General features: G+C 38.4%; 1 pseudogene; it reads right to left on the bottom strand.

The window, feature by feature from the left end:
- Positions 1–19,593: 19,593 nt before the first annotated feature.
- LOC144616263 (small ribosomal subunit protein uS2 pseudogene) lies at positions 19,594–20,425 on the bottom strand (annotated as a pseudogene).
- Positions 20,426–24,857: the final 4,432 nt, after the last annotated feature.

The following is a 24,857-nucleotide window of genomic DNA, read 5'->3' on the forward strand; positions in this document are numbered from 1 at the left end:
TACTGTTTACTGTTATAGTTTTGGAGCTCAGAAGTCCAAAATGGGTTCCTAGGGCTGTATTCTTTTGGGAAGCTCTAAGGAGAAAAATATTTCATTGCCCCTTCTAGCTTCTAGAGGCTGTCTGCATTCCTTAAGTTATGACCATTTCCTCTATCTTCAAAATCAGCAATGCATGACTTGGACCTCTGCTTCTTAGATTCTTCTCCTTCCCTCTTTCATCTTTTAAGGATCGTGATTACATTGGGCTCACCTGGATAACCAGAATAATCTGATTATCTGATTAAGTTAAGGACAATTTCAAGGTCCTTAACTTTATCACATCTTCAAAGTCCCTTTTGCCATGAAATGTAACATATTAAAAGATTTGAGATATTAGGATATGGAAATTTTGGGGGGGTTCATTATTCAACCTATTGTAATCTATCTGAAGAAAATAAGAGTATTATAATGTCATTAAAATTGTTAATTCTAAAATCAGATTACTTGAGTGGAATCCTAATTCTATCACTTAAATTTACTTTTTTTCTGATATTGAAAACTGTAATGTAATTTTGCTAAGTTTTTTTTTCTTATCTGTAAAGTGATAATATTTGTTCTTTATTCCACAGAGAATTATCTCAGAAAATAAGATGAACCATATAAAGAATTTGGCACAAACTCTAAGAAAACATACCCATAACCATGAACAGAATGCAATGAAAAATAAAACTTATGGACAATAATGAATTCTTGGTAAATACAATTATGCTTATAAATATAAAATTTCGATAGAAGAACTGAAAGAAAAAAATCAGGAAGTAGTTTAGTGTAAAAGAAGACAATAAAGGGAAAATAGGAGTTAAAACTCAGAGACAGGCAGAATAATTCCAGAAATTTTAATATGTAATAATAGGCCTTTCAGAAAGAGAGAACAGAAAAACTCAACAAAGTTACAAATGGAATAAAAGCATGTAGTTGCTCACAGATAAAGAATGACATGACTCTTCAAATGAGAGAGAATTATTGAATGCTAAATTAAATGAATATACAACTTATCAAGGGAAATATTGGGTTCTGGAAAGCAGTGGAGTATAATGTTTAAAAAATGGACAGAAACTTAATTTCAACCCCGACTTCTATACCTAATCAAACTATCACTTAACATGAAAAGAAAAAAAATTTGAGACATGCAGGAACATAGAGCATTTACCTTTCATGTAATCTTCTTTAATGAAACAAAATGAAGGAATGAAATAAGAGAAGAATGTGGCATTTGGAACAAAAAGAATCAACTAAGGAGAGAAATGCAGGCAGTTTCAGGATGACAGCTGTGGATCAGACTTAGAGTATAATTAATCTAAGTAGGAGCAGGAGGATGGAGAGAGGTCTTGTTAATTCATAATCTCTAGTGTGTTGCCCTAATCTGCATGGTCCAAAATGGCTCATTACTGTGTCTGCATTTCATCCAGCAGAAAGGAAAAGGGCAAGAGAAGGACCTCTCCTTAAGTACATGATCCAAATGCTGTTTATGTTATTTCTGCTCACAATTGGCCGGAACTTAGGCATAACCAGCTGAACCTAATCACACCTGCTGGAAGGGAAACTTGGGCTCTCAATTCTGTGTTTTAAACTATGTCATTATTCTATCTGCTCTTGGATGTTATTTATTAAATGCTTACCATGTGGCAGACAATTGTGACAAGTTCTTAAATTAACTTTTTTTTCTTCAAAAACAATAATAGAGGGACAGTCCTCTTCTTAAAAATAAAGAAATGGATTCAGGGGCGCCTGGATGGCTCAGTCAGTTGAGTGTCCGACTTCAGATCAGGTCATGATCTCACAGTCCATGAGTTCAAGCTCTGTGTCGGGCTCTGTACTGACAGCTCAGAGCCTGGATCCTGCTTCAGATTCTGTGTCTCCCTCTCTCTCTGCCCCTTCCCCACTCATGCTCTGTCTCTGTCTCTCAAAAATGAATAAACGTTAAAAAAAATTTTTTTTTAAAGAAATGGACTCGGGATGTTGAAATTATTTTCCCTAGGTCACACAGCTAGTAAGCAGAAGAGTCAGGACTAGAACTCACGTCTGTCTGACTCTAGTGTTCATAATCTTCACTGCTAAACGCTATCACCTTCATCATAATTGTCAACTGATCAGTTATTTATGGTTCTTGACCACCAGAGCTGGACTCATGGTGTCACAGCTGAGGATGTGCTGTATCCTTGCTCTGTATGATATGATCTGGAGCTGTCATCTCCTGAATGGATATAAAGAGACACTGATCTTAAAGTTCCTTTGGGTCAGAGTTTCTTTGTACAATGGGGGTGGCAGAGAGTGACTCTCAGCTATCTGAGATATAATTGTGGTTTTGAAATTATAAATTAGGGGTGGCTGAAAGTCTTTTTACACCTCTTATCTCTACGTATGGAAGTGCTTTAGACATAACTCAGGTGCTAATCATTTCTCAAATCTATTCATTTGCTTTGTATTTAGAGATAACTTATTTCCCAAACTGGGTAACTCCTTCACTGATATTCTTTATTTAAATTCTCTTACAATGTCGAGTCTTTTTCTGTTTTCAAGAGTCTTTTAACTGGAAGGCAGGGAAAGGTGAATCAGGCCCAGCTAGCTTGCTGCCTCCAAACTTGGAAATTTACCCAAGGCCAGTCGTTGTGCTATTAAGGGAACAGCTATTAAGAGAAGGATAGCTGAGCCATGGCTATTTTATATTCTCAGCAGGTTTAAGCAGACACAATTTGACATCCGGGTGGGGAAATTACAAAAAAAAGGAAATACTTTTACAAAATTACAACACTGTTTAGCATGTACTTTCTCAGAGAATTGATGCTTGCCTAATGAAGAAGTCTCTATATGATTGTGATCTTGTATATATTTGTGTGTATAGGCAAGCAAATATTTCAATGGTTGGGAAAATGAAAAGATGTGACTGAAAGTCACTGGTGGAGAAATTTGGAAGGGTGTCAGACTTGAAGTGTCTTCTCTGTCCTGGAGGACTTTCAAGTATCAGTGTTATACCACATTCCTCAAGCCTATTCTTTAAAGGCAGAATGCCAAATACCACCACTGACCATGTGGCTGACGCTCTCCAAGGCTTTATTCTAGGCCAAATTAATCTGATTTGGGGAAGTGCACCATTTGGTAGAAAGAGACGTATCTGGTTTGAAAACAGTACCTGTGAGCATCCGGTGGGATTTGCCATGGGGTGGGTGTCCAGCCACATGCAGGGCTGGGAGTGGAATGGAAGGGAGGTAGAAGAGTGCAGACCTCAGAATTTCAGAGAAAGGTTATGAGTGGGATGTGACCAAGCAAGGAGTTCCGAGAAGGTTTATTTCTGTGGATGTTTTCCCTTGGACTATCAGAAAAGCCATGTTTACTCTACAGTTCCAGTTTTCTCCTATGCATAATTCCCTTTAATTTCTTCAGCACTTGAACAAAGGTGAGCACACCTATATAGCTGTGTGTGCTAGGGTTGTTAAGGATAAAGTGAGACTAAAGGGAAATATGATTTGTCCCACATCAACTCTCCAGAGTTGGAACAACCTCAATCCCAACGGTCTGGGAGGCACCAGGCAGGTCCACTCTCGTGTTCTAAGTGTCAGAGACAGTCTCAGATGGTGACAGAGACTGCAAAGCAGGCAATATAGGAAGGACTCACAGAAAACCCACCTCTTTTCTTCCCATGTAACAGAGGGAAGTGAAGCTTGCAGGAGTGGGGGAGTGACAAGGGAGTATACTTTGATATAAAATGCTTGTTTGCTTGTCTGTTTTTGCATTGTCATGATTTATGACCAGTCTCCTAGTAAGATTAAAAAATAATAGATCACAATGATCATTGTGGTGATCATTTCATAATATATACAAATATCAAATCATTATGTTGTACACCTGAAACTAATATAATGTATGTGAATCATATCTTAGTAAAGAAAAGATTAAAAAATAATAAATGGTTTCTTCTGAGAATCACTACCATGAAAACTTGCCTAGGTAAAATATTACTTTTCTCTATATATGTTCTGTACAAAGAAATACATTTTTAAAAGAGATTTCCTATGAGGACTTTTGTACCCAGAATGAATGTTCATATGTCCTTTTACAAGTACAATTCTGGCTAAAAACCAATATGCTTAGGGGTGCCTGGGTGGCTCGGTCGGTTAAGCGTCCGACTTCGTCTCAGGTCATGATCTCATGGTCTGTGAGTTCGAGCCCCGCGTCGGGCTCTGTGATGACAGCTCAGAGCCCGGAGCCTGTTTCAGATTCGGTGTCTCCCTCTCTCTCTGCCCCTCCCCTGTTCACGCTCTCTCTCTGTCTCAAAAATAAATAAACGTTAAAAAAAATTAAAAAAAACCCGCAATATGCTTAGATTAGTACTTATACCACAATTCAAAGGTAATAATATGCACCTAACTTACCATGCTTGCTGAAAAACAGGCTTGGGAGATTTTGTAAATAATTTAATACTCTTCAATAGTATAGGCTGTGGAGAATCTGGAATCTCTTCCTCCTTTTTTTGGTTTGCATAATTTGAGATTTGTTTTGCTATCTTTCCTCCCTCCCCCTCCCCCTCCCCCCCCCCCCGAAAACCACCCAATAAGGAACAACTTAAAATCTGAAATGTGTTTGTTCTCCTGACTGTTTTTTTCACCCTTCTGACTTCCCAGGCAGCAGCTTATAGAAGGAAGTTTATTCTCATCATCAAGACACACTGGTCCTATTGAGAACTCATTCTCAAGGCTAACCTCTTATTGATGCCCCACTGGCAGAAGAGTTACTTGGCTCCATTGAAAGCGATCTTATGTTTTTTTCCAGCTACAGCTGCTGCACAGAAATGAGGTAATGAAGGTCTTGGAATCATTTTACGGTCTACTTTTTCCATGTTCTCTGAATCAAGAAATCTCTGGGTCTTGATTAAGATGCACTCTCTTCTACCCTTAGGATCCAAATGGTACTTTTAAAGTGCACATTAGATGATATGACTAAAAATCTTGGAAATTCCTGCCTTGTTGAAAAAGAACAGGTGTTGTTCTGACTAGGGAAACCCACATGTAACATTGCAAAGGTCTTGTCCTCGTCTATCCCATCTGGGTCTCGTGTGGGAGATAGTGGGTAGCAGCTATCAACATCTTTCCCATGTGTCCTTTCAGGTAAACTGCTCCTCTGGTAAGTGTATTGTGAAGTGCTCCTGTTGGGAGCTATGCACTTTCGCAGTCTTGTTCAATGTTTGGGGGCTATGAATCCACACTGATACCTAGAGACTTTGAGAGTCACCTGCCCTCTTTATTTTAGCCTAAACAAGCAGAATTTTTTACTTTTGCAGAGATAGAGAGCACAGAGATCTTTTCTAGAGTCACCTGCTAGTTTGGATCCTGTGCAGTTAAAGGTTATGAGAGTTAGTATACTGTCAGGGGCATTGATAAGGAAGATACTTGGAGTGATTCCATTATAAAGTGACATATTTCCAGTTTGCATGTCAATAAAGAGTCAGAATGATTAACCAAAAGCACACATGTATATTCATGATGGCCTTTGGGTCTTTCAGGGAAAGTGATGCTAGTGGTTGAAACAGATAATCCTAAATTCTCTGTGGCAACACAATACAAATTCATTTTTCACTCACATAAAGTCCAATGGGGTAGGATGAGCCTTGTTACATGCTATAATTCAAGAATTCAGACTTCTTTTATATTGTTCACCCAGCATCTTCAATTATGGCCTCTAAAGTTATTGCATAGTGGGAAGAGAGAGGGACTAGAGCAAGGAGGCAAACTTTTTCTGTAAAGGGCTAGATAGTTAATATTTTTTTATTTTTGTGAACCCCATGGTTCTGTTGCAATTACTCAAATTTGCCATTATAACAGAAAAGCAGCTGTAACTATAGTTTTTTTCTAATAAAACTTTATTTACAAACACATGTGGTGGCTGCATTTAGCCATGAGGCTGTAATTTGCTGAATGCTGGATTAGTTTTAGGTGGGATATATGTATGATTCAGACACAGAATAGCATATATTTTTCTCACTCATTCCATTGGCCAGGAGTGAGTCACCTGGTTTTGACCAAAATGCAAGAGAGTTTAAAATGTTGTTTAGCTGGATGCCCAGAAAAGAAGCAAAAGGATATTATGGGTCCCAGGAGTTTCTGTTACATTCTTCAACAGCTTAATGTGAATTAGCTCTTCCAGGCAAACCAGAAGCTTCTAATGAGTCAGTTTCGTGGCTAGAATGTTAGATTATTTAAAGTTATATATTTTCTACCATAGTTTTTGTCTGAAAAGCCACTACAATGACAAAGCTCCAGAAAAGGGTCGATCTACAAGGTAAATTGAGAATTGCATTGCTTTCATGATCTTGGTATTGATATTTCCAAGAACTGGAGGAAAGCTGCCTTTAATCAAAAGAAAGCAGATGAGTGCTGCGTCAATCCACTCTGGTTGGATGTGGAGCAGAGGAACTTCTATAGTCATAGCTTCTCTCGGACACTCCACCTGAGGAGGTTGTCTTAGTCCTTTTGAGATGCTGTAACAGAATATCACAGACTGACAGGCCTACAAACAACAGGAATTTATTTTTCAGTGTTCAGGGGGCTGGGAAGTCCAAGATTAAGGCACTGGAAGATTTAGTGTCTGGTAATGACCCACTTCTGGTTCATGGACAACTACCTTTTCACTGTATCTGCACATGGCAGGAAGGAGCAGAAAGCTCTCTGGGGTCTCTTTTATGAGGACACTAAATCCCATTTGTGAGGGCTCCACCTCATGACCTAATCACTTCCTAAAGGCACTGCCTTCTAACACCATCATATTAGAGGTTAGGATTTTAATGTATGAATTTGGCAAGGGACAGTCTATAGCAGAGGGCTAGCAGAAGCAGGGTAGTTTTTTAAAAAAAAAATTTTTAATGTTTATTTATCTTTGAGAGAGAGAGACAGAGCATGAGTGGAGGAGGGGCAGAGAGAGGGGACACAGAATCTGAAGCAGAAACAAGGTAGTTCTTTTTATTTATTTATTTTTTTAATTAAAAATTTTTTTATTAAAACTTTTTTTAATGTTTATTTTTGAGAGACAGAGACAGAGACAGAGCATGAGTGGGAGAGGGCAGACAGAGGGAGACACACAGAATCTGAAGCAGGCTCCAGGCTCTGAGCTGTCAGCACAGAGCCTGACACAGGGCTCGAATCCATGGACCATGAGATCATGACCTGAGCCGAAGTCACACATTTAACCGACTGAGCCACCCAGGCGCCCCATAAGCAGAGTAGTTCTAATCAGCCCTCTCTCATGCCTCTTTTCATATGGTTGGAAGACCCCTATTTATATTATTTTTATTTCATATAATAGCTAAGTCCCCAAAGATAAAGAGTACATTTTATTTCTCTGGAAACTTTTCTTTTAGATATATCATTCTCCACCAAGTGGCTGGCTCTAAATGTGTTTTAAATTTAATAAGCTAATAATCACTTAAGACAGCAGAGATGTAGAGTATAGCCCAATTATTTCCAAATGCAATTTAAGTTTGCCTTGAGCAATTAATGGGATTTTTTTTTTTTTTTTACATTTTAGTAATGTCCTCTTTTCTTTAACTTAATTGAGGACTAAATCTTCTCCCAAGTTCTGAAGACTGGATCTTCCCCCAAGGCCAGGTTACCTATATGAGAAGTGCAGTGTTTGTTACAAGTAATGCAGAGAAAGAATAAGATAATGGCCAATTTTTAATATGCAAAATGGGATTTTCAAGTAAATCTTGAGATCCAGGAGAAAATCATTTTTATAAATATCTTAGAATATATATTTTTATAAAATATCCAATAACCAAATATGGAAGACCCCCACACATAGAATTCTGTCATAGCTTAACATTTTCATCAATGATAGAAAAATACATGTCTTTTGCTTGACAGTAGGAGGGTAAGGCTAGGGGAAATGTTTTCAGAGCAAAACCGAAGGGGATTTGTGGAAGAGGTAAAGGTGAGAAAAATGGGATTAATCAGGTATGTGCTCCAATTTCCCTTCCTTGGCTTTTTCTGTTTGGACTCTGGAGACTCCAATCTCTCAAGTTTTAATTTCTCAATTTACTCTTGGTTTTAGTATGGCATAGTTGGATGTAGAAGTGGCCAGGGCAAGGAGGGCTTTAGTGTGAACCATTTGAGCTCAGGGCAAACAGGAGAGGTCCAGTTTACTTATTTTAATTTTCTTAAAACTCTGTTATCAAAAAAATTGTGCATATTTAATGTATCAATTTGGTGAGTTTAGGCATAAGCATACATCCCTGAAACTATTATCATAATTGAGATAATAAACATAACCATCACCTCCAAAAGTTTCCTTGTGTCTCTTTGCTTTTTCTTCTCTCTCTCTCTCTCTCTCTCTCTCTGTGTGTGTGTGTGTGTGTGTGTGTGTGTGTAAGAATACTTAACATGAGATCTGCCTTCTTAATAAGTTTTAAGTGTATAATATGGTATTGTTTACTACAGGTACCATGTTGTATAACAGATATCTAGAACTTTTTCATCTTGCAACTGAATCTTTGTATCCATTAACTAACAACTCCCTATTTCCCCTCTGGCAACCACTACTGTATTCTCTGCTTCTACGAGTTTGACTATTTTAGATATCTCATATAAGTGGAATCATGCAGTATATTTCTTTCTGTGACTGGCTTATTTCACTTAGTATAATGTCTGGGAAGTCCAGTTTAGATCTCAAAGGAGTCTAATCACTAGTGCCAACTGAGCTGAGGCTGAATCACCCAGGGAACACTGGGAACACAGGCTGTAATCTAGAAGAAAATAAACTACAACTTATACCTGAGTCATCTTTTAAAACATTTTTTTAATTTTTATTTATTTCTGAGAGAGAGAGAGAGAGAGAGAGCACAAGCAAGGCAGTGGAAGGAGGGGTAGTGCAGAGAGAGAGAGAGAGAGAGAGAGAGAGAGAGAATCCAAAGCAGGCTCTAGGCTCTGAGCTGTCAGCACAGAGCCTGACACAGGGCTTGAACTCATGAACTGTGAGATCATGACCTGAGCTGAAGTCAGATGCTCAACCAGATGAGCCACCCAGGCGCCCCTGACATAGAGTCATCTTTAAATGACAGTATGATGTGTTACAAAGACTCAGTATGGATCCAAGAACCAAAACTAGCCTTAAAGCCAAGATCCTGTGTCTCCCTTACCCTAAACTTGAGAGGCAAACTCAAGGAGAGAAGAAGGAGGGAAAGCCTCTGAGAAGTAATTTTATCCAAGAAAAACTGAGTGATACTAAAAGGTACTATTTAAACCACAGGATCAGGCATGAAATAAACAGATTGGACACGTAGGTTATTTTTTCTCGCCAACCAGCTTGAAAGGAAGGCTGATTAATTACAGACAAATCAAGAAATTACATTTTCTCTGCATATCTGATTTGATTTGTGAGTTAAATATTTGCTATCCTGCCACATTGGCTAATGAATTAAAATTAAAAGAAAATCTAAAAAGAAAACCATGTAAAAATTTTATTGCATTTCAAATTCTTAGTTAATTGGAAAATATTTGTATTATCCAAACATTCACATATATTTACATCCACTTATCCTGAAAGAATCAATTATGATAAGTAAAAGGCACTTCATCTTGACATTTGGCAGAGATATAGATTGGATATTCTCTAAGCTTTATAATAGTATACAGGCTGAAAGCATATAATATACATACAATTGTTTAATTTACCTCAAAAATCCAAATATATCTTTTAAAAATGTATTGTTATAGGAAAGTAGCTTTACTTTTTATTCAACTGATAGCATCACAGAAAAAGCCAAATTACTACGTGGTGTTGTTAACACTGACTGAAGTCACATGCCATTTTCCACACTTAAGCTTCCTGCCTATTCTACATGTTATTACTTTGTGCCCAAGATGGAAGTTTATCAGAAAAAAAAAATCAATAAATATTAAAGAAGGAAAGGATTCTCACATAAAGGGGAGGGGAGCAATTTTTGCTTCCACTTGTTTATAAGGGAATATTTTATTCATTTCTTAGTCTCCCTCTCCAGGGTCTCATGTAGCGTCATTTCACGATTTCTCGCCACTCTCTTCTGTCCCTGTGTTTCCATGCATAGGTTTGACTGAGATGAGCCTCTCTGGGCTTGTGGGAACACATGGAGCAGTCAGTAAGCCTCCCGGACGAGGGTTGCCATTTCTGAGACAGAGCATTGGCTGGCCGGTTGCTGCTAAGGCTGCTAAAGCCTGGATAGCTGCTGGGAACCTGTGCTAAGGCTCAGGGCAGCTGTGCTATCAGGCTGGCACTCCCTCCCTCGCTGCCACTGTCTCTGACCACAGTAGATTTTAATTCAATAGAATTCAACTCTTTAGCTGCCTGGAGCAGCCAGGCATCGGGCCCAGAGGCCCTTTCAAATCAGGGTTTTTACAGTTATTTGAATCCACGGGAGATGCCAGCATTTCTCTGCCTCACAAAGACAAGCAAAACTGTACAGAGGCTGGTAAGATACAAAGTCTTGAGGAGAAAGTTGAGCCAGATTCTCTTGGGGAAAAATAAGAGTAAATCCATGTGTATTGTTCCTTGTGTTAATCTGCTGTCTGTTTTCGATTCTCAGGGCTGGATTCAGGTAAGAATGGTACAATAAATAAGTGATGGGAGAAAGTGTATGCAAACACACACCATTTTGTGCAACGAGCTTGTAGCAGGCACACGCTGCATATCGTACGACTCATATTCAACTGAGTGAATATTATTAAAGTCACTCTCCCTTCCTGTTGGATTAAGTTGGACACTAAAGTGATGTTATGATGATTTAACTCTGGCAGGGCATCCAAATTCAGCTCAGCACTAGTTCTACTCAGGGATGCTGGCAAGTGGTACATGCTACCTGGCCTTGGAAGAGCAGTGTATCTTGGTGATTGTACCGGGATCAGGCTGTCTGGGTTCAAATCCTGCTTTGCCACTTACTAGCGATGAAAATTTGGACACATTTGTGACCTCTTTGTGCCCTCTGAGAAGAGAAAGATGATAACCATGGTCCCTATAATAAGGATAAAATGAGTAAACATATGTGAAGAGCAGAAAGCAGTGTCTGGTATATGGGTGATATTCTGCAGGCCAGCAGCAGCAGCAGCAGCAGCAACAGCTTATTAGAAATGCAGATTCCTAGACCCTGTTCCAGACTTACAGTATCAGACTCTGAATCTCAAAAAAAAAAAAAAAAAAAAAAAAAATCTTATTGACATTAAATATTTGAGAAGCACTGCTATGTAAATGTTGGTGTAGGTCCTAGAGGCTAGCTTTAACTAGGTTAAGTGGTCAAGGTGAGAAGGGCATCCTTGCTGATTTGCCTTTCCCTCCAAGACTCTGAGCCCAAACAAGAGACTTTGTCCTCTCTCACCCGGGCCTCTGATTATCCTGACTTTTTGGTAGCCATTGAACTGTGCTTTTGTGAGCCTATGCCCTGTATTATCCTGAACCTGTATCCCAAACTTGAATGTGTACTTTGCATCCAGATCTTGATGTTTTTGACTCCACCAGCTTGTTTAACCCCAGGTCTCCAGTACTACCTTTGCTTGCCAGCTTTATTGGATGTCTTAAATTTATAGACTGCGTCTTGATGCCTTTGCAGTTCAGCTGGAAGGTTCTATGCCCAGTGCCTTCCCTGAACAAAACAAGAAAAATATTAGGAGCATATTAGGAGAAATAAAAAAGGTGGAATTATTTAACACTTCCCTCCTAGGCTCCACACTGTACAGAAACATTTGGCTTTTATTGTTGGCTCTAAGAGGCAATTTTTCTAACAGAGATTTTATAGCGGAGAAGAGAGCTCAGTCTTTAAAGAATGCAAAGGTCAACAAAGCAAAATTTGCTCTATTTATGGTATGGGTGTGACATTTGGACCTCTTAGCAGCCAATATTCTTTTGGCTTTAGGAAAGAGTTCATTGCCACACCTGCTTGCTTTATTTCAGATCAAATGGTCGTTAGTAAAGAGATTTGGAAACAGAGACCTATGGGCATTCATGCCAAGCTTATCACAACTCCATGATGCTTGGCCAATAATGCAATGAGAATGGATGACACCAGGATGCCAGGGCCCTTGATGTGTGGTGAATTGAAGGGATGTAATCATATGTGAAATGGACAGAAGTGCTTCAAGGGCACACTGGTACCTTACTTGTAGTAGCAGAACAGCTCTGTAAAGAGGCAGGAATTCACAGCAATAAGCTTTGTATCCTGCCATGGATCAAATTGGAAGAGAAGAGAGGTTAGTTATTTGTAGACTGTGAGATTAATGTGACTCACAAACCATTTCAATTGTGGATGTCGAAGCTTCTTGGGAGGACCACTCAGGCATCCAAAATTATTGATTTCGTCCTCTGTGTATGACACTAAGAAAGCAGCCAAGGAACACAAAGGAGAAATATAATACTTCTTCCTCCTGAAGAGCTTACAGTTACATGTGGGAAATACATATATGTATACGAAATGGAAAGTAACTTTAGCAAGGAATAAATTGAAGGTTCCAAATGAGTCACAGAGGAAAAGTTACTTCTGTCCAGTCTAGAGCTTCAGGACAGCCTCAAGATGCTGTGGCTTGAGATATAACTTTGGAGGATCAGTTTATATTCGTTGTGTATTGCACTCACAGGCTTGTGACCCCAGGAAAGCCTAGATGGAAAAGTAAGACAAGTTTTAGGGGCCCAACAAATAAATCTTGTTTTGCCCTCCCAAACTCAAATATATTGAGAGAAAAGCATAGGAGTCAGACAGTTAGGGGAGACTATCAGCTTTATTACCAAGGAAGCTCAGTTGGAGGACAAGATGATATGTGTCTGCATACATTTTAAAAATACTTGACTGCTGACATAGGTAGACTTAGCTACCCATCACTGGAGTACCTGGACAACCATAGACCACACTCCACAGAGACAGAGTCTTATCACATGGCAGAGAGCAGACAAGATGTACCCAGTCTGCAGTTAGGCAGCTACAAAAGAGAACCTGGAAGTATACCATGCTGGCTTAGCATTCTCCATAGTTCACAAATCAGAAAATTAATTTCTCCTCTTTGGAAATATATTCTGTCCCCCATCCACCTGCCCAGTATCATTCCACAGAGTTTATTCTATTTTTAATGGACTCTGTAAGTTGGTTTCAGTACAACTAGCCAAATTAACAGACAAAAATATTTATCTTTCTTTAAATGTGTATATTTGTGTCAGGTCAGTATGTATACATATTGAATGTATATATTGTTTTTTTTTTCTTCTTATTAAACTAGCTTTTCCATGCTTGATACAGTACTATAATTGTAAAAGTTAAACATTAGAATAAAGATTGTATTACTCAAAAATTATGACCTCTTTCCCTGACTAGTAATTTTATTATACCCTCATATCTCATTGTATTTGTTATCCTGAGGGTCTCAATATGGATGATTGCCGGAGAGCAGCTTTTCCATCAGCCTGATTGAGATCTATTGAAGAGACTCAGGATGATAAGACAAGAGAGACTTAAGAGAAACAAAAAGACTGCTATGTTTGGACTATTATGTGGAAGGCAGATGAGATTTACTCTGAATGGCCTCATTGTGTGTAAGAGCAAAGACTAGAGGTCACGTGGAGATATTTTACACACACATAAGGGAAAATTCTTCCAACAATGTGAACCACTTAAATATTGAAGAGGGCTGTCTCGAGAGAATGTGAATTTCCTATCTCTAGAAATTAACAAATCAAATAATAGGGATTTTTTTGAGGTTATTTTAAGCACATGGCTGGTTGGTTTGATCAGAAACTCCCAAAAGCCTGTTCTAAAACTAGTGGTCCACTAACTGTGTTAGATTAACCCAGGGAGTGTGTAAAATATAAAGAATGCTATATAGAGATTCTGATTAAGGGAACTTTGGGAGAGCCTCATAGTGTAATCATAGCTTGCCAATCGTGTCATGTAGTTTGTCATGAATGGGTTTGTGTCAGGGATCCCTAAGACTACCTTTAGGCTCATGATTCACTAGAAGGACTCACAGGATTCAGGAAAGCTGTTATATTCATGGTTACAGTGTATTATGAGAGGATAAAGATTAACATCAACAAGTGAAAAAGGCACATAGGGCATAGTCCGGGAGAAACCAGTTGCAAGTGTCCAGGTGTCCCTTCTCAGTGGAGTTAGATGGGGATGCATTTAATACTGTCAGCAATGATGTGTGACAAAATGTGCAAAGTATCGCCAACCAGGTAAGCTCACTCAAGCCTTGGTGTCCAGGTTTTAAATTGTGGGTCAGTCAGGCATTCATCACCTGAGTGCCTGACCTTTCCTATTTAGTCTCTAGGTCCCCAGAGATCAAACTGATAGGGCATGGCCCAGGACTTTAGGCACACAAAAACACTTTTATCGGGTAAAAAATTCCAAGGCCTAAGAGGTTTTTTTTTTGTGTGTGTGTGTGTGTGTTTTGTCCTTGAGTGTATACTTTAATAGTGTGACTTCTGACCACATAATGCAGCATGCATTTTTTATTGCAACCTTTAGAGGATGGTTTGTGGCATGAATTTGGAAAATCACATTCATGTCAATATAACCACTCACTTCTGAAGTATCACTAGAGAGTCTACAGGGTAAGGTTCCTCTGGCTGCCTCCAACTCTGTCTCTACCCTCCCCCTCATCAGCTTTAATAAAGGGATTCTTTGAATTATTTCACCTCTTGTTGTGCTGGCAGTTGGAGATCACTCCAACAACTTCATGGTTCTGCTGCTGATATAATGTCCCTGTATAAAGTATGATCCAGAAGCCAGTTGAAGGCCAATTCTTTCTTTAGAAAGCTCAGTGTTTGTGCAGCCCAGGCTTGCTGAGTTAACTCTTCACTGCACAGGACTTGTGGCTTGAGATTTGATCCCTTCAGCCGTCGTGAGGCCAGTGCTCCAGGGCCAGGTGCCATAGCCATGAGTAACCTCTTTGGGGCTTTTTAAGGTCTGATGGGGTTTCCCACTTGGGTTAGGAAACAGCTGAGAAGCACTGATATATAAATAATTCCCCAGGTGATTCTGATAAGTGGTAAGGTGCAGGATCTTTTGGTGCAGATGATTTCTAAGGATTTTGAAACCATTGGTTTCTAGGATTCTTGGAACAAAAATTTCCTGTGGATGCCTGCTGAGTATCTTTTTCTTTCTCTGGATAGTTATTTGATTAAGTTTAGTTTCTGGCCAAAGATACTACAGTTTGGAGAAGTATTTCCAACAAATGCAATGGCTCCTTGAAGATAAGAAATAGATGTGAGAAGCAAGTATCTCAATCCCCAGAGAAGAAGGTGTTGGGAAATTATCAGTTTCGAGAGTACTTATGTTAAGAGGTCGTAAGGGTGGGCTGTTTCTCTGATAAACTTTTGCAAATAGTTTAGGACAAAAGACTCTTGTCATTGAAAAACAATGTAAGGAAGGGATGTGTAACAAATTGTTGAACAATGGAGTTTTCAATTTTGTGGGAACTCTAATACGTTACATGTCTCTCTAGGACCTGGTTATATTATTAACTAAATGGATTAAATGAAACTATCTTTGCCTGTTTACCGTGCTAAATATAAAGAATATTTTTGAGAAATTTACAAAATATAAATGTTAACTAATTACCAGGTTAAAATGTTGCAGTCCCAAAGGCTAGTTTATAACAGATAATCTGCCCACATAGATTAAATATGTTCTAGAATTAATTTGCATTTTGGTGTCAGCTTTCTTCTTTGTAATTTTCAACAAATATGTACACTTGATCTATCTTATTTTGTCCTCCACACATTATTGTGCTCTCTTGGTTTCTAAGGCATTTCTCTTTCCTGGGTCTCTCTCTTTCCTCTGATATTTTCTTGTTCTTGTTTTTGGAATCTCTGCCTTTGCCTACCCCTCACATATCGTTGTGCCCCAAGTATATTTATAAGGTTCTTTTTAATGCCTTATCTTTCCCATTTATGCTCATTCATTCAGAAATGTAATTAAATAATACAAGTCTATTGAGTCCTACTATATGCCAGATATTATGCAAGGCACTAGGGACAAGAAAGTAAAAGACAAAATTTCCAGCCTCTAAGACTTTAGCCTCTCACAAATTTGCTAATTATTTATATTCATTTCCTCTCTTTTGCAGTCCTACCCCCAAATCATCCACTGCACATCTCTGCTTGGAAGTCCTATAGGCACCGCATACGCAATGTGGAAAAAAGGGGGACTCATTATTTTTCCATGTAACCCTACTTTTCTGTGTACACTTTCTCTATTAAATAGCATTATCCCAAGCTTTCATATTAGCAAGCTTATCATCCTATCCATATCTACTCAGTTGCCAATTCTTGTTTATTCTGCATCTGATATGTCTCTCAGGTCCTTTTCCTTCTCTCTCTTTCCACTGTTTTCCCCGTCAGCTCTCACTGGCACAGGTGGAGTAGCCTTAATTGGGTCCCTGCTTCCAGGTTATCACACTGCTCCAGAGTTGGCCTACTCACACTTTTCTGCATCTCAGTCGCCTGCTTACTTCCAGTGTAGCCCATAATAGTTCACCATGTGCCCTCACTACTCTTCTGCCATTTTTAGTCATACATTCATGCCCTATCAGCTGCAGACTAGATGAATTTGCCCACACTCCCATGTCTTGCATTCCTTGGTGTCTCTGCTGACTCCTGGGCCTGGGATTTCCTTCCTCTGCATTTTCACTTGGTGAACTTCAACCTTCAAGGCTTAGATTCTTCTGTGAAGATTCTTCATTTGTGAAGGTGTCTCCACATTCCTAGTTCTTTGTTCATATTTCTCTTACAACACTTTTCACATGGTATTTTGTATTCCTGGGAACTTCAATGTTTGGCACAGAGTAGATGATTTTTTTTTTTTTTTTTTGTTACTGCTTAATAAGCAACATGAAATTTGTTACACTATTATTTTTTTTAATTTTTAAATTTTTTTTGAGAGAGAGATAGAGAGTAAGAGAGAAGGGGACAGGCAGAGAGAGAGAGAGAGAGAGGGAGAGAGAGAATACCAAGCAGTTTCTATGCTCAGTGTGGAACCCCATGTGGGGCTCAATCTCAAGACTGTGAGATCATGACCTGAGCTGATACCACTGTCAAACACTTAATCGACTGAGCCACCCAGGCACCATGTTATACTTTTATATTTAGCTCTGTCTCTATGTGATCCGTAACAACTTATTTTAGAAAAAGACTGGAATGTTGAATAGTTTATATATTTAATTAATGTAAATGCAATTGTGAAATGTAAGCTTTGACTTGATGAGTTTACATTCAGCTTGAAATTACATCCTACTACAGAGAAAAAATTCATTTTTTTTTTGTATCTCTAAACTTTTCTTTCTTAAAATATATTCTGATAGAGAAGTTGCACCTGAAAAATTGATAGTCCAGTTTGCCTCACACAGTTTCAGCAGATGGGTTGAAGAAACTGAAAGCACTCTGAAATAAAGCATGATTGCTTTAGATTCTAGGCCTACATTCTTCTTAATATTGTACTTGACACCTTAATGAAGAAAATACTGAATAGTGATGTGATTTCCTTTTCTTCTTTCATTGGTTATTGGGAATATAAATGATATGAAGGCATCTAGTTAATTCCACTTATTCTATTAATATATGCATTCACAAACTAGTTGTATAACTCATTATCACCATTTTTCATGGTAGGATTATTGAGTCCAGTTATTATGTGAAACTTTGGGTTTTCCTTTAAGTTCTAGGTATTCTAGGGCGATGAATGGGTTAGTTTATTATTGCTGCAGTCTGCTCTAGGAGTGCCTTCCTAGTAATCTGATTGTCTCCACAGGGTGGATTGTGCAGATACACTCAACTCATTTACAGCTCAGGATGACATGAGAGCCGGGGGACAACAAAGATTTAGTAATGCTATTGGTGTGCTAGACTGCATGTGGGTATTTTCTCAGATTCTTCTTGAATTTAATATTATTTCCAAGGGATTTTTTTGAGCAGTGTTTAATCTAGGAAAGACGCATAGCAAAAGAAGATTTAGGATTCTCTTTTGCTAAACATTTAACTATGAAACCATTCGGGTTACGGTAGAAAACAGCAATAAAAATTGGGGAAACTTAAACTAATTCCAAAATATTAACTGTTTTTAATGGATGGGATGGTACAGAGGGATCTATCAAAAATGATACTATTAAAACAAAAATGGGTTTTAAATACCTTTTTCCCCCAACCAAATGTATACTATGTTATGACACTTCAGCTATTACTTAAATCAAACTTTGATGTGTAGCTATCAGAGAAAAAAAAAATCCTCTAACAGCTTGCTAAATAAAAGGTTTTATTCCCTTTTAGTTTTTACTGACCCAATCCCATTTGCTGGAGCCAACATAATTCCTGCTCATAGTAACTGTCCCTGATTCCAGGATGCTTCCCTGTTACTGTCAGGCTGGTTTAGGTGCCTGTGTACTGCATATTCTATCACTGTATTTTTCCATCCTATCTTTATTATGATCTGTTCATGTGTCAATTTCCACCATTAGACTGTGAACTCCTTGAGATCAGAGGCTATTCTTTACTCACCTGTACCTAGCTCTGTGTCTTCAGGGTAGTAGTGAATGCCATATGAATGTTTATATAATTAATAAGTGAAGCCAACTCTCAGGGAATGGAATTTTCATGGAAGTGCAGCATCATTGAAAGCTCTTATTTAGAAAAACTGGATTAAATATAATATCACCTAATTTTATAGACACATCTGAATCAACACATTAAACCACTGTGTTTAATTTAGTTCTAAAATAAAAGCAGTATCTCTTGTCCTCTAGTTATTTAAAGGGTATATTTTTAAAACAGAAAGTGGAGGTGAATTAAAAAGTGTACAGAAAGTCATAAGTGTAAATTGCTTCCCAATATAATCTCTTGAGTTCATGTTTAATAAAGATAAGTTACTCAATCAACAATTACTCCATGTGTGAGGGTATTTGTATATAAATCACTTAGTTTGGCTTGGATCTAACATTGATAGGACATAATTGATCTTTAAAAGTTTTATGAAGAAGCACAGACTGTGAAATTAAAGGTGGTTGTATTGTCTAACTTTGCCTTTCCATCAAACAGACACCTATTTTCTTGGTAGTAGAAACCTTATTTTATATGTATTATTGACCAGTCCATCAATTAACTCTGTCTCACAATAATTAACATCATGTTACCTACTAGTTTATATCAAGAAAGCCTATCGGAGTTTTCTAACCTGATAAAGTGCCAGCTAATGTCTTTCCTCACCCCCTCAGAAAATTTTTCAAGCTGGCATTAAAGCCTGTATATTATGTTTTCTGGCTCATGATTTGGTAAACCAGCTTGTCATTTAGACTTTTGTATTGCACAGTGTTGTTATTTGTGACAAGAGTTGAAAAATAACCAGTAAGCCAGTTTTATTTTACTTTTCTCAATCTATAACAAGCTGTTCCTTAGTGTTTCTTTCTTTCTTTCTTTCTTTCTTTCTTTCTTTCTTTCTTTCTTTCTCTCTCTCTCTTTCTTTCTTTCTTTCTCCCTCTCTCTCTTACTCTCTTTTTGTAGAAACTTTATTTTCTGTCAATCTTCTTCTATTTTCTGTTTAAGAGGCTGAGGAGGAACAGCTTAAGATCACTTGGTGGTTGTTCCTACTCATTCAGTGGCCTGATCAGTGGGAGCTGCAGATCAGTCCTCGGTGGCAGCCCAAGTGCCCCCAGTCCTCAGTAGAGAACTGCTGACTAGGCACAGAGGGTACCTGCATGCCTTCAGACCCCCTCTGCAAGCTTGGGTTGAAAAGCAGTAAATTTGGGAGCTGCAGTAATCCATTCATCCTGATATTCTTCCTTGGTCACAGACTTTTCAGCAGTGGCCTGCTCTTCCTTTTCAATCTCTTCAGAATTTCTATAGAAGGAGAGATCAGACATCTTACAGGATGCTTACAGGAGAAAGTGCCATCCATGTGCAGAACTTCCTGGGCCAGCATCCATCACATCAGACCTATGGGATGGCAATATCCACATAGCACAGAGAAGAGTCTGTTACAGCAATGTAGGCAAGTTAACTGAAGATGCCTCTGTTAGAGGCTTGGCAGTCAGCCCTAGGATCAGTAATCACCAGAAGTCTCAACTCCTAAAAGGCTTCCTGGATCTGGTTAGTGAATGTACCAGCAGAGAAGCAGCCAGCAATAATGGCTCCAGTGACAACCCCAAACTTCAGCACAGCCCACTGGCCAGTATTCCTGGAGCATATGACACTCACATCAACTGGGTTTCCAATGGCAATAATGGCATGAGTTGCCAGGAGAAGCTTCTTCCAGATTATCTTCAGATTTATGATATGGATGCCATTACTTTTCCTTTTGTAGATGGAAGTCAAGTTTGGTGCCACCTCCGTGGGTTCTTGCTGCAAGGAATTTGAGAACATCTTCCTCTTTCATCTGTAAGACATTAAAGACTCCAGACATTGTAAAAGTTTCCCTGTAAGTTAGGGTGGAAACCTAGAGCGATACAACACGGACCCCTCTCTGGACAGCTCAGAAAGGCTTTACTTTCTGATAATTCATAAATATTGTCATATTGTCCCATTATCCTTGGAAAAGAGAATAGTTGTGGTAAGCGGGATAGTACATAATAGTTAAAGTTTGTAATTGAAATCTTTGGGAAGTATTCTATACATATGTATTTGTCTCATCTACCAAACTTCATGGTCCCTGAGGTCATCTATATTAGTCTCCTAGTACTGCCATAATAAATTACCACAAATTTACTGGCCTAAAACAGAAAATTTATTATCTTACAGTGCTGGAGGTCAGGAGTCTGAAATGAATTTCACTGTGCTAAAATAAAGGTGTATTCTTTCTGGAGATTTTATGGAGAAGTCCACGTCCTTATCTTATGTAGCTTCTGGAGGCCACCTGCCCTCCTTGGCTCATGGCCCATTCCTCCATTTTCAAAATCAGCAATTACACCACTGTGACCTCTGCTTCAATTACATTGGGCGTAATCAGATAATCCAAGACAAGCTCTTCATCTCAAGGCTTTTAATCACATCTGCAAAACTCCTTTTGCTATGTGTGTTTGGGGTCCCCACCCTCATGTTTGATACTTTGCTAAGAAGAATCAAAGAACTCAGCATACAGCAATATTCACAACGATAATTTATTATGGCAAAAAAGCAAAGCAAAGAAAATTCAACCAAGGAAAAAGGAAAATTCTGAGGGAAAACAGGCACAAGTTTTCAAGGGTCCCTCCCAGGAGAATCACATAAGATGTGCTTTATTCCCAAGGTGATGAGTTGTGACAGCACAAGCAACCTGTTGCTAACCAGAGAAGTTCATTAAGGACCCAGTGCCTAGGGTTTTTATTGGAGCTGTCTATAGGCATACGTTGTCTGCTGTGTGCCAAAATTCTAGATTCCTAGAAGGAATGCAGATGTTCAGCACAAACTATATTGCTTGCACAAACATTTTAGGCACAGTAAGCCATCCTTATCAGTTAATATTGGGAACCCTCCCAAATCTAAATTCCCAGAAGCTAGCCAGGGGCTGATCTTGCAAGGAGGTCTTTTCAAGGATAGATGCTTAGAACTGTTATGTTAACTCTTTTCTTCATAGCCGCAGTACCTTGCATTTAGTGAGTACATGGAAATGCTCCTTCTTTGTGCGTTGGCCTGTGGACCATGATTTGTCATATTCCCTGTGTCTCTGTTTTTGTAAATGGTATTACCTGAATACCTGAATACCACCCAGTACTTGAATAGAAAATCTATTTTGACTCCTTCCTGTTTCTTGCCCTCCACGTGCAATCACTAAATCCTACTGATTGTACTTTCTAAATGTTTCTTGATCCCTTCCCTTCCCTTCCCTTCCCTTCCCTTCCCTTCCCTTCCCTTCCCTTCCCTTCCCTATGTCTTTTACCACCACTGTAGTCTGGGCCACCATTATTTCTGGACATTCTTTCTCTATAAACTCTGGAATGGTTTCAGCTTCTAGTTTGCTTTCCTCCAATCCATTCTCAAGATAGAAACAAGTGTGTTCTTTTAAGAACAGAAATCTAATTGCATTACTGTTCTAATAAAAACCTTTGAATGGTCTCTATCTACTTCTCCAAACTCAGTTTTTACCCTCTTTCATCTTGCGCAGTATACACTTTACATTCACATTGAATTTCTCTTGTTCCTCAAGCAGAACATACCCCACCCCCCTACAACTAGAGTCTTACATGAGTTTGTTCCTTTGCACCAAACACTTACCTCCTTCTTTTCAAGTTAATTCTGATTATCTCTTCACTTGGGTTTCAGCAAAAACATTTCTTCCTCAGGGAGATCTTACAAGGCTTCTAAACAGGTTGAGTCCCTCTATTATCTGTCCCTATGTATCCTTTATTTTCCTATCATTATGCTTATCCCCAAAGTTATGATTTTGTCTATCTCTGCTAGGTTATAATCTCCATTATGGCAGAGTCTCTGTTTTGTTTGCCATTCTATCTCTAATATATAACACATGAAATTGGACATAGTAAGTGTTCAGTAAATGTTTCCTAAATGAGTGAATGAATTAGTGCTGAAAGTTTTTAAGAATGATTGCGTGGCTGCTTTGGAAAAGAATCTGGCGGTTCCTCAAAAGGTTAAACATTAGAGTTACCATATGACCCAGCAATTGCACTCCTACCTATCCATCCAAGAGAAATGAAATGTAATCCCCACAAAAAATTGTATCTAACATTTCATAGCAGCATATTGCCATTGTAATAAGCTAAAAAGTGGAAACAACTCAAATCTCCATCAACTGATGAAAAGATAAATACAATGTAGTGTATCCATTCAAAGGATTATTATTTGGCAATAAAAATAAATGAAGTGCTGCTATTTGCTACAACATACATGGACCTCAAAAACATGATAAGTAAAAGAAGCCAGTCACAAAAGACCACATACTGTATGATTTATGAAATGTCCAGAACAGACAGATCTATAAAGACAAAAGGCAGAACTAGAACTGGGGAGGTTGGAAAGAAATAGGGAAAGACTGCTAAGGATTGCCAGGGTTTCTTCGTGAGGTGATAAAAAGTGTTTCTAAAACTGATTATGGTAATGGGTGAACAATTCTGTGAATATATTAAAAACCATTGAACCATTGTAAATTGTACAGAATGTGAATTATATGTCAATATTATTAAGAAAAGAATGATTGAAAACTTGCCGACGTATAATTCAACTTTGAAAGAGAGCTGATGGTGATTATGTTTAATTCAGACTAAGAAGAACACTGAATTCAAGAAATATTAATTGTGAGTGAATGGCTTATCATTCTCTATTGACTGAAATGCCTGGCCAGCTAGTTCACCTCACAACGTGAACAATCACATAAGTGCTTTTTTCTTAAGACAACTGTTGTACTTTGGTATTAGTCCAGAGGGGTTTAATGTGTATTTTGTCACGTGAAATACTTAAAAGAAGTGAACTTATGAATTGAGAATTAATTAAAAAAATTAATACTTCTCACGGATTCATCAAGGACCCTCTTAAGTGAAACAACTCTTACCTATTAGGTACAGTAAGATGCAATGAGTGACTCAAGCAGTAGTTTTACTCATTAACTGACCATTGCTTTTGTACTGTAAGTGCAATGTCAACCCGGTAGAAAAGGCAAATAGCTGCTTATATTAATAAGCATTAATATTTTGAAAATAGTTTTGACCTGATATTTCCTCTGAAAAGATCCCGAGGACTTCTAGTGGGTCTGTACACCATACTTTGAGAGTTGCTGTCCTAAGTGATACAAAATCACAGATGCCTTAGCAACACAGATCCAGCATGTACTTACAGATCGCCCTTACTTGTGCCGCAGTGGTCCTTCTGGGGTTGATAATCATCTCAATCAAGTTGGAAATTATTTGGCCAAGTTTCTCCTTAATGTGGTACACATCTAATTAAACTGAGAGCATTGTTAATTGTTAAGTGATTAGCATTTCCTTGCTTTTCACTGTCAGAGGATGCATTAACAGCAATCACCTCTATTTTATCTTAACTCTTCATTTTTTTTTTTTTTTTTTTTTTTTTTTTTTTTTTTTTTTGGTCTCCTCTCTGCTCCCTTATCTAGAATAGCCAGAGAAGGCACCAAAGAGCACCAAAGAGGTAGAGATAGAGTCAGAGACATTGTGATAAATAACCTTCCAGAAGTTTGCAAAACTCTTCTCTGAGTATCTTTTCTGGGGAGCTTTCTAGATGTTTTATAGTAATAGATTGGAGATGGATTGAAACATATTCTGGCTTCCCTACATCTGGGAACTGAGAGGCCAGCCACCAAATTCTTGATTTCAGTTTAAAAGATGACATTCAGAGCTTAGTTGTGGGTTAGTTGTAGTTAGCTTCAGCACATGAATAATTCTTCCAGCAATGATAGAAGGGAGAAACTCCTAAACAATTCTGTAATTTGCAGTTAAGTTTTTAGATTAAACTACCATGATTTGTGACAACACAGAAGGATAATGTGCCAGTGGCAGGTTAGAGTTTTGCACTGTGTTAGCATTGTCTTTGTTTAGATTTTTGCTGTACCTTTCTTTGGGGAATGCTGACATTCTTTGTATTGCAGAAGATTGCTCAGCATGGCCAGGTGGCATTTAAAGAGCCTAATGAGAAAGATGACTTGGCTCCAAGTGGCAATGTCAAAAGACACTTCGCAGCTGCCCTGTCGCAGAGGTCTGGAATGAGACCAACATTCTCAATTACTGCCCAGTGTTGCGTTGTCACAACCGCCTTCTCAGCATCCACCTTCTTCAAGCAGCATCCATGCCCTCTTTTCATCTGTTCAAGTGGGTGCTTTGGCATGAAGGAAGCTGCACTTTATCTCCCTAATGCATCTTACTGTCTTTGGCACATTTGTTGTTTGTTGTTGG

The sequence above is a fragment of the Panthera onca genome, chromosome B2, assembly GCF_046562875.1.
Source record: "Panthera onca isolate mPanOnc1 chromosome B2, mPanOnc1 haplotype 2, whole genome shotgun sequence".
Taxonomy (NCBI): Eukaryota; Metazoa; Chordata; class Mammalia; order Carnivora; family Felidae; genus Panthera; species Panthera onca.